This window comes from Convolutriloba macropyga, chromosome 8, assembly GCF_964194025.1.
Source record: "Convolutriloba macropyga chromosome 8, txConMacr16.3, whole genome shotgun sequence".
NCBI lineage: Eukaryota > Metazoa > Xenacoelomorpha > Acoela > Convolutidae > Convolutriloba > Convolutriloba macropyga.
Window position 1 is genome coordinate 9821795 of NC_134475.1, and position 12113 is coordinate 9833907.

Genomic DNA, 12113 nt, shown 5'->3' on the forward strand with positions numbered 1-12113 from the left:
CGTTCAACAGTTTAATTTTCGGATCTATCACATCCAATATCAAACAAAAAGCACAAGTTCTCAGAACCCCATCAAAGTCTGTGTTAGAACAACGGGTGTTGCGAATTTGACCGGCAGAATGAAGTCAACAAGTGCCACTGGTAATCTATAGGCAAATGCTTGCATAGAATTGCCGCTGCATAAACCATAATTGTAGTTACTTTCACTGGATAATCCATAACCTAAATCAATCCATTGAACAACAAAAACGAAACAAGAAAAATAGGTCTTGAACCAGAAGATACCTTCAACAGCAACAAGACACATTAGATTTAAATATACAGCATCAGCATTATTTTTCACAAAGAGAGCAACGAAGGTCTGTATTCGCTATCTAAAGAATGGAAATATCATTAAAAGGACCTTTACCAGGAGCAAAAAATTCAGCACAGCAATGGTGACGCTAAAAGCGTACCGGTAACAGATATTGCAGCACAGACTTCAGAGAACCGAAACCCTTTGGTAATAATAAACGCTTTTGAACAGCTTCGGTTGGGTCTTCAAGAATCTCTATCGTAGTTTCAGGTGTCATCAACAGTATAATGATTTCAAGAATCAAAAAACCACACTTTTTCTAAAAAACAGAATGTCAGGAATCTTCCGAGATAGGACCATGTTCAAGAAAAAAAAGAAAACAGATCATGATAAAAAATGAAACGTAAACCCAAGAAATGAGAAAACCGCAGGATATTTACCAGTGAAAACGAAGAACAGCTACAACAAAATTGAAAACTAAACTTAAGCTTGAAAGTTATTGAGAACTGTTTATTAATCAGACAATTTTAGCGAAATCTGGCAATATGCGGACCAATTAACTTTCAAATCTAAACATTGCAACGTAAAATTTTGAGTCCTTTGCAACATTTAATTCTCACATCTTGACAAACTCAGTAAAAACGAGAACAGCAGTTAAACTAAAACAATCAGTTATACAGCGACAAAGCTTTGTCAAATAGAAACTTTCCGTTATTCTGATACGTGAAGATCATCGCACTATCAGAAGTCTCAGAACATAACTTGAGGAGAGCAACAAAAAGTGCATTAATCTCAAAAAAAGCACAATATGGTGCCAACTCTATATCGATTTCTATATCAATAGTATAATGATTTCAAGAATCTATATCAATAGTATAATGATTTCAAGAATCAAAAACCACACTTTTTCTAAAAAACAGAATGTCAGGAATCTTCCGAGATAGGACCATGTTCAAGAAAAAAAAGAAAACAGATCATGATAAAAAATGAAACGTAAACCCAAGAAATGAGAAAACCGCAGGATATTTACCAGTGAAAACGAAGAACAGCTACAACAAAATCGAAAACTAAACTTAGGCTTGAAAGTTATTGAGAACTGTTTATTAATCAGACAATTTTAGCGAAATCTGGCAATATGCGGACCAATTAACTTTCAAATCTAAACATTGCAACGTAAAATTTTGAGTCCTTTGCAAAATTTAATTCTCACATCTTGACAAACTCAGTGAAAACGAGAACAGCAGTTAAACTAAAACAATCAGTTATACAGCGACAAAGCTTTGTCAAATAGAAACTTTCCGTTATTCTGATACGTGAAGATCATCGCACTATCAGAAGTCTCAGAACATAACTTGAGGAGAGCAACAAAAAGTGCATTAATCTCAAAAAAAGCACAATATGGTGCCAACTCTATATCGAAGCCTTATATATATCGGCTTTCTCAGATCTATTTTTTTCCTTCTGCGGCAATAAGTTATCCACTATCACTGGTCAATTTCAATATCTAGATGACATTGTTGAGCGATTGCAAATTTACTTTGAATATACCGATGAAATAAATTACTTGGAGACATTAATTAATATCAATCATTATTTGGTTGTAGAATGAACGGAACAACATTTTTTTCTTTTCCACAACATCCTGCAGACATTCCAATTTTTTACGCAGATTGTCAGCAGCTCTGTTGATATTAATTATGCATGACACAGAGTACAAGCGAGTTTGATTGCGCTCTTCGCAAGATAACGTCAACAGCTAGCTGCTCAGCTGCTCGAATTGACACTGGCAATGGGCATTTTTTGATACTAATTAGCTTATTTCTTTGGCGATGTTAGCGGAGCTCATACCAATACACGAACCTGTTTGTTAGTTATGCAATTTTTTGTCACGCGTTTGAATTCCACAAAATTGAAGATGTTTAACTCCACTAATTTACCAGAACAATCTGAAAACAATGCAAAAGCATAGTAAATTTTAGGCGGTATTTTCTAACACTTATGTCTGAGGTATTATTGAAACAACGATTATAAAATTTGACACACTAGTTCTTTTAACAATTCAGCAGACAAAAAAAGAAAAAAAATAAATTTCATCCTTCATTTATTGACGTCAAGAAGTCAGGAAAGAAACCATTAACAACTTTTTTTTCAAAATTGAAAGGTTGGAGAACAAAAGAACAGTTTCTGGAATCAATGAACTTTGCTTAACGATTGTTCATCAAAAACGTGAAAGTAATCATTACACTTCAATCATCAGAAGTTGGGGTAGCAACTTCTAAACTCCTGATTCGAACTTCAAGCATCAGAAGTTAGGATAGCAACGTCTGAACTCCTGGGTCGCATTTGAGTTAGTCTGATGGCTTAGACCTAGATTGAAATGACCATTATTTCTTCAAGAAAAAAAAATTAAGCCCATACTTGCAAAATTAGCACTCATCAGCACGTCACAATCGAAGAAATACTGCATGTCTTCAACATAGCAGTTAAACCAAAACAATCAGTTATACAGCCACAAATCTTTGTCAAATAGACACTTTCCGTTATTCTGATACGTAAAGATCATCGCACTATCAGAAGTCTTAGAACATAAATTGAGGAGAGCAACAAATACTGCAATCTCAGAAAATGCACAATATGGTGCCAACTCTATGTCGAAGCCTTATACAAATCGGCTATCTCACAGATCATTCCGCATGTATGAAGTCTTCCGTGATAGGAAAATTCAAGAACAAAAAAACAGATCATGATAAAAAAAATGAACAGTAAACAAAGAAATGAAAAAAACTGCACAATATTTACCAGTGAAAACAAAGAACAGCTATAAAAAATCAAAAGCTAAGTATAGGCTTGCAAGTTACTGAGAACTGTTTACGAATCACACCATTTTAGTAGAATCTCCTGGGCAATATACGGGTCACTTAGCTTTCAAATCGAAACAGTGAAACGTTTTCTGAATAAGAATCTTTGCAACATTTAGTTCTCACATATTGACAAACTCGACGAAAACGAAAAAAATAGTTCAATCAAAATAAATTTAAACAGGCACTATTGTTTTAAATAGAAACTTTCCATTATTCTGATACGTGAAAAACTTTGCATTATCAGAACCCATAGAACATAAAGCAAGGAGAGCAACAACTACTGCATTAGTCTGAAAAAAGCATAATATGGTGCCAACTCTATATCGAAGCCTTGTATACATCGGCTTTCTCACAGTTCCATTTTCCTGAGAGAGTAAGTTATCTACTATCGCTGGTCAATTTCTCGTTTCTCTTAATTGGAGCTTTCTGGACATCATCTCCCCAGCCCCATAAAACAGAGGCCACAAGTTTACTACAATAGGAAGGGAACTAATGCTGTTGATGATTGAAAAAATTGTCACCGAAGATTCGATGAACTGAAATGAACTACAAAATGAGCTTAGTTACAGTTAGCAAAAAAATTAGTAAAACTTTATAGACCTACCAACCAATTTTATAGACCAAGAAAAGTAAAGAGCAAATAAAGGAGGTATAATGTCAATTCACCATCACAGTAATTATAACAAATCAAAGGGTCGAGGGTCACGTCGCCAAACATTCAGTGGATCCGTCTCAAGCTTCTTCGAATAAGCAGAGCTCAGTGCACTCAGACTGCTCAAACAGTCAGTGAAATGTGATTTGACAGTGGAAGCAAAAATTGAATCATCCAGGTCACTTGCCGGCCTGGAGCAGACTACATAGGTCGCTGCTTGGCGACTCAGAATGTCAGAATCGTTCGTTACTGTCACATAGCTCACTTCATCAAGGACTGTCACAGAGCTCACTTCCACTTTCTTCAATAGGCGAAGGGGAAAGACTGTCTTCACCATCAGCGTAATCGGCGAAAAAATTATCCATAGCAGAGTTCTTTTCCAGTGGCTTACAGGACAACTTGTGTTCTTGAATTGCTGAAACGTCAGGAACAAAAAATCAGTTAATTTAGTTTATTGGAAAAAGGGTCTAAGGAGACACGGATCCTTCTCAGTGTGTTTAATTCCTGTTTTCCCTATCAACTCAGTTGGCTGCTGACTGGATTTTGAAAAATGATCGTTTCCAAAATCTGAAAGAAACTCAATTTGGCACAGGAGCAATTCAGGGAAAATATCAAAAAACAAAATACAGCACCTGTTTTTGTTAAGTGAGTGACGGCACCAGAGATATTTTCATCGGGATAAAACACAATAACGTTTGAAGGAAAGAGAAAATTTTAAATCTGAATTTCATTGTTCTTCAATTCTGTAATCATTATTTCTAATTGCTTAAAACACTGAAGTCAGGACAATAGCGACTGTTATTTAGAAAGCGTAATTGAAAGGATGAGAATATTGATCTCACTCAACATTGAAAATTTTCAAAAGTTTTAGTGCTCGGGTTAGAGGCCTCGCAATATATTAGTCTCAAGTGTCAAATAAATACTTACTGGTAGGGATTGAATGCGTGAGCATTCCTCTTTGAAACAAAAAATGCAAAATAATACAATGAGCTTACTCAATACTGACAATTTTCAAACTTTTATGCGCTCAGGTTTGACCCCTCAAAAAATTAAAGTCTCAGGTGTCAAGCAAAATTTACTGGTAGGGATGGAATTAGCCAGAATCTTTTAATCATGAACAATCATGGGTACGATTGATGAACGAAAGACATTTTAACAGTAAAAAATCATTATTCTTCCAATTTTGTAATCAACATTTCCAATTGCTTTGATACTCCTAAGTTAGGGCAATAGCGACTGTTATTTAGACAGCAAAAATTCAAAAATGAGTTCCTTGAGCTCACTCGATATTGAAAATTTACAAAAATTTTAGCGCTCACGTTAGAGACCTCGCAATATAAGTCTCAAGTAAATGACTACTAGTAGGGAGTGAATGCCTAAGTCAGGACAATAGCGCCTGTCCCCTTTTGAAACAAAAAACGCAAAATAATACAATGAGCTTACTCAATATTGACAATCTTTAAACTTTTATGCGTTCAGGTTTGACCCCTCAAAATATTAAAGTCTCAAGTGTCAAGTAAAGGTTTACTGGTAGGGAAGGAAATCGCAAGTATGTTTTATTCAAGAACTATCATGGGCATGATTGATGAAGGAAAGAAAACATTTTTACTGTTCATATCATTGTTCTTCAGATTTTGTAATCAAAATTTTCAATTGCTTTGAAACTCCGAAGTCATGGCAATAGCCACTGTCATTTAGAAAGCATAACTGCAACAATGAAATTATTGATCTCACTCAACATTGAAAATTTTTTGAGAGTTTTTAGTGCTCAGATTAGAGACCTCGCAATATAATCGTCTCAAGAAACAAGTAAATGCTAACTGGTAGGGATTTAATGCGTAACCCAGGGCAATAGCGCTTGTCCCCTTTTGAAACAAAAAATGCAAAATAATACAATGAGCTTACTCAATATTGACAATTTTCAAACTTTTATGCGCTCAGGTTTGACCCCTCAAAATATTAAAGTCTCAGGTGTCAAGCAAAAGGTTACTGGTAGGGATGAAATTAGCCAGAATGTTTTAATCATGAATAATCATGGGTACGATTGATGAACGAAAGACATTTTAACAGTAAAAAATCATTATTCTTCCAATTTTCTAATCAACATTTCCAATTGCTTTGATACTCCTAAGTTAGGGCAATAGCGACTGTTATTTAGAAAGCAAAAATTCAAAAATGAGTTCCTTGAGCTCACTCGATATTGAAAATTTACAAAATTTTTAGCGCTCACGTTAGATACCTCGCAATATAAGTCTCAAGTAAAAGACTACTGGTATGGAGTGAATGCCTAAGTCAGGACAATAGCGCCTGTCCCCTTTTGAAACAAAAAACGCAAAATAATACACTGAGCTTACTCAATATTGACAATTTTTAAACTTTTATGCGTTCAGGTTTGACCCCTCAAAATATTAAAGTCTACATAGGAGCAGACTACATAGGTCGCTGCTTGGCGACTCAGAATGTCAGAATCGTTCGTTACTGTCACATAGCTCACTTCATCAAGGACTGTCACAGAGCTCACTTCCACTTTCTTCAATAGGCGAAGAGGAAAGACTGTCTTCACCATCAGCGTAATCGGCGAAAAAATTATCCATAGCAGAGTTTTTTTCCAGTGGCTTACAGGACAACTTGTGTTCTTGAATTGCTGAAACGTCAGGAACAAAAAATCAGTTAATTTAGTTTATTGGAAAAAGGGTCTAAGGAGACACGGATCCTTCTCAGTGTGTTTAATTCCTGTTTTCCCTATCAACTCAGTTGGCTGCTGACTGGATTTTGAAAAATGATCGTTTCCAAAATCTGAAAGAAACTCAATTTGGCACAGGAGCAATTCAGGGAAAATATCAAAAAACAAAATACAGCACCTGTTTTTGTTAAGTGAGTGACGGCACCAGAGATATTTTCATCGGGATAAAACACAATAACGTTTGAAGGAAAGAGAAAATTTTAAATCTGAATTTCATTGTTCTTCAATTCTGTAATCATTATTTCTAATTGCTTGAAACACTGAAGTCAGGACAATAGCGACTGTTATTTAGAAAGCGTAATTGAAAGGATGAGAATATTGATCTCACTCAACATTGAAAATTTTCAAAAGTTTTAGTGCTCGGGTTAGAGGCCTCGCAATATATTAGTCTCAAGTGTCAAATAAATACTTACTGGTAGGGACTGAATGCGTGAGCATTCCTCTTTGAAACAAAAAATGCAAAATAATACAATGAGCTTACTCAATACTGACAATTTTCAAACTTTTATGCGCTCAGGTTTGACCCCTCAAAAAATTAAAGTCTCAGGTGTCAAGCAAAAGTTTACTGATAGGGATGGAATTAGCCAGAATGTTTTTATCATGAACAATCATGGGTACGATTGATGAACGAAAGACATTTTAACAGTAAAAAATCATTATTCTTCCAATTTTGTAATCAACATTTCCAATTGCTTTGATACTCCTAAGTTAGGGCAATAGCGACTGTTATTTAGAAAGCAAAAATTCAAAAATGAGTTCCTTGAGCTCACTCGATATTGAAAATTTACAAAAATTTTAGCGCTCACGTTAGAGACCTCGCAATATAAGTCTCAAGTAAATGACTACTGGTAGGGAGTGAATGCCTAAGTCAGGACAATAGCGCCTGTCCCCTTTTGAAACAAAAAACGCAAAATAATACAATGAGCTTACTCAATATTGACAATTTTTAAACTTTTATGCGTTCAGGTTTGACCCCTCAAAATATTAAAGTCTCAAGTGTCAAGTAAAGGTTTACTGGTAGGGAAGGAAATCGCAAGTATGTTTTATTCAAGAACTATCATGGGCATGATTGATGAAGGAAAGAAAACATTTTTACTGTTCATATCATTGTTCTTCAGATTTTGTAATCAAAATTTTCAATTGCTTTGAAACTCCGAAGTCATGGCAATAGCCACTGTCATTTAGAAAGCATAATTGCAACAATGAAATTATTGATCTCACTCAACATTGAAAATTTTTTGAGAGTTTTTAGTGCTCAGATTAGAGACCTCGCAATATAATCGTCTCAAGAAACAAGTAAATGCTAACTGGTAGGGATTTAAAGCGTAACCCAGGGCAATAGCGCTTGTCCCCTTTTGAAACAAAAAATGCAAAATAATACAATGAGCTTACTCAATATTGACAATTTTCAAACTTTTATGCGCTCAGGTTTGACCCCTCAAAATATTAAAGTCTCAGGTGTCAAGCAAAAGGTTACTGGTAGGGATGGAATTAGCCAGAATGTTTTAATCATGAATAATCATGGGTACGATTGATGAACGAAAGACATTTTAACAGTAAAAAATCATTATTCTTCCAATTTTGTAATCAACATTTCCAATTGCTTTGATACTCCTAAGTTAGGGCAATAGCGACTGTTATTTAGAAAGCAAAAATTCAAAAATGAGTTCCTTGAGCTCAGTCGACATTGAAAATTTACAAAATTTTTAGCGCTCACGTTAGATACCTCGCAATATAAGTCTCAAGTAAATGACTACTGGTAGGGAGTGAATGCCTAAGTCAGGACAATCGCGCCTGTCCCCTTTTGAAACAAAAAACGCAAAATAATACACTGAGCTTACTCAATATTGACAATTTTTAAACTTTTATGCGTTCAGGTTTGACCCCTCAAAATATTAAAGTCTCAAGTATCAAGTAAAGGTTTACTGGTAGGGAAGGAAATCGCAAGTATGTTTTATTCAAGAACTATCATGGGCATGATTGATGAAGGAAAGAAAACATTTTTACTGTTCATATCATTGTTCTTCAGATTTTGTAATCAAAATTTTCAATTGCTTTGAAACTCCGAAGTCATGGCGATAGCCACTGTCATTTAGAAAGCATAATTGCAACAATGAAATTATTGATCTCACTCAACATTGAAAATTTTTTGAGAGTTTTTAGTGCTCAGATTAGAGACCTCGCAATATAATCGTCTCAAGAAACAAGTAAATGCGAACTGGTAGGGATTTAATGCGTAACCCAGGGCAATAGCGCTTGTCCCCTTTTGAAACAAAAAATGCAAAATAATACAATGAGCTTACTCAATATTGACAATTTTCAAACTTTTATGCGCTCAAGTTTGACCCCTCAAAATATTAAAGTCTCAAGTGTCAAGTAAAAATTTACTGGTAGGGATGGAATTCGCGAGTCTGTTTTAATCATGAACTAGCATGCGTACGATTGATGAAGGAAAGACAAAATTTTAACTCTTAATTTCCTTGTTCTTCAATTTTGTAATCATTTTTTCTAATTGCTCGAAACCCCGAAGTCATGGCAATAGCGACTGTTATTTAGAACGCATAACTGAAAGAATGAGAATATTGATCTCACTCAACATTGCAAATTTTTTGAGAGTTTTTAGTGCTCAGATTAGAGACCTCGCAATATAATCGTCTCAAGAGTCAAGTATATGCTTACTGGTAGGGATTGAATGCGTAAGTCAAGGCAATAGCTCATGTCCCCTTTGAAACGAAAATTGCAAAAAAAAATAAAATGAGCTTACTCAGTATTGACAATTTTCAAATTTTTATGCGCTCAGATTTGAGCCCCTCAAAATATTAAAGTCTCAAGTGTCAAGTAGAAGATTACTGGTACGGATGGATTTCGCGAGTATGCTTGAATCATGAACTATCATGGGCATGATTGATGAAGGAAGAACAAACATTTTAATTGTTAATATCATTGTCCTTCAAATTTTGTAATCAATATTTTCAATTGCTTTGGAACTCCGAAGTCAGGTCAATAGCGATTGTTATTTAGAAAGCATTATTGCAAGAATGAGTTCATTGATCTCACTCAACATCGAAAATTTTCAAAAATTTTAGTGCTCAAGTTAGAGACCTTGCAATATAATAGTCTCAGGTCTCAAGTAAAAGCTTACTGGTAGGGAATGAATGCGTAAGTCAGGGCAATAGCGCTTGTCCTTTTTGAAACAAAAAAATGCAAAAAAATACAATGAGCTAACTCAATATTGACAATTTCCAAACGTTTATGCGTTCAGGTGTGACCTCTCAAAATTTAAAAGTCTCAAGTCACAAGTAAAGTTTTACTGGTAGGGATGGAATTCGCAAAATGCTTTAATCATGAACTATCATGGGTGCGATTGATGAAGGAAAGACAAAATTTTAACTCTTAATTTCATTGTTCTTCAATTCTGTAATCATTATTTCTAATTGCTTGAAACCCCGAAGTCAGGGCAATAGCGACTGTTATTTAGAAAGCACAATTGAAAGAATGAGAATATTGATCTCACTCAACATTGCAAATTTTCAAAAATTTAAGTGCTCAGGTTAGAGACCTCGCAGTATAATAGTCTCAAGTGTCAAGTAAATGCTTACTGGTAGGTATTGAATGCGTAAGTCAGTGCGATAGCGCCTGTCCCCTTTTGAAACAAAAAAATGCAAAAAAACACAATGAGCTTACTCAATATTGACAATTTTCAAACATTTATGCGCTCAGGTTTGACCCCTCAAAATATTAAAGTTTCAAGTGCCAAGTAAAGGTTTACTGGTATGTATGGAATTCGCAAATATGTTTTATTCATGAACAATCATGGGTGCGATTGATGAAGGAAAGCCAAAATTTTAACTCTTAATTTCATTGTTCTTCAATTCTGTAATCATTATTTCTAATTGCTTGAAACTCCGAAGTCAGGGCAATAGCGACTGTTTTTTAGAAATCATAATTACAAGAATGAGTTTATTGATCTCACTCAACATTGAAATTATTTAGTGCTCAGTTCTAGAGACCTCGCAATACAAAAGTCTCAAGTGTCAAGTAAATGCTTACTGGTAGGGATTGAATGCGTAAGTCAGGGCAATAGCTCATGTCCCCTTTGAAACGAAAAATGCAAAAAAAAATAAAATGAGCTTACTCAGTATTGACAATTTTCAAATTTTTATGCGCTCAGATTTGAGCCCCTCAAAATATTAAAGTCTCAAGTGTCAAGTAGAAGATTACTGGTACGGATGGATTTCGCGAGTATGCTTGAATCATGAACTATCATGGGCATGATTGATGAAGGAAGAACAAACATTTTAATTGTTAATATCATTGTCCTTCAAATTTTGTAATCAATATTTTCAATTGCTTTGGAACTCCGAAGTCAGGTCAATAGCGATTGTTATTTAGAAAGCATTTTTGCAAGAATGAGTTCATTGATCTCACTCAACATCGAAAATTTTCAAAAATTTTAGTGCTCAAGTTAGAGACCTTGCAATATAATAGTCTCAGGTCTCAAGTAAAAGCTTACTGGTAGGGAATGAATGCGTAAGTCAAGGCAATAGCTCATGTCCCCTTTGAAACGAAAATTGCAAAAAAAAATAAAATGAGCTTACTCAGTATTGACAATTTTCAAATTTTTATGCGCTCAGATTTGAGCCCCTCAAAATATTAAAATCTCAAGTGTCAAGTAGAAGATTACTGGTACGGATGGATTTCGCGAGTATGCTTGAATCATGAACTATCATGGGCATGATTGATGAAGGAAGAACAAACATTTTAGTTGTTAATATCATTGTCCTTCAAATTTTGTAATCAATATTTTCAATTGCTTTGGAACTCCGAAGTCAGGTCAATAGCGATTGTTATTTAGAAAGCATTATTGCAAGAATGAGTTCATTGATCTCACTCAACATCGAAAATTTTCAAAAATTTTAGTGCTCAAGTTAGAGACCTTGCAATATAATAGTCTCAGGTCTCAAGTAAAAGCTTACTGGTAGGGAATGAATGCGTAAGTCAAGGCAATAGCTCATGTCCCCTTTGAAACGAAAATTGCAAAAAAAATAAAAAGAGCTTACTCAGTATTGACAATTTTCAAATTTTTATGCGCTCAGATTTGAGCCCCTCAAAATATTAAAGTCTCAAGTGTCAAGTAGAAGATTACTGGTACGGATGGATTTCGCGAGTATGCTTGAATCATGAACTATCATGGGCACGATTGATGAAGGAAGAACAAACATTTTAATTGTTAATAACATTGTCCTTCAAATTTTGTAATCAATATTTTCAATTGCTTTGGAACTCCGAAGTCAGGTCAATAGCTATTGTTATTTAGAAAGCATTATTGCAAGAATGAGTTCATTGATCTCACTCAACATCGAAAATTTTCAAAAATTTTAGTGCTCAAGTTAGAGACCTTGCAATATAATAGTCTCAGGTCTCAAGTAAAAGCTTACTGGTAGGTATTGAATGCGTAAGTCAGGGCAATAGCGCCTGTCCCCTTTTGAAACAAAAAATGCAAAAAAACACAATGAGCTTACTCAATATTGACAATTTTCAAACATTTATGCGCTCAGGTTTG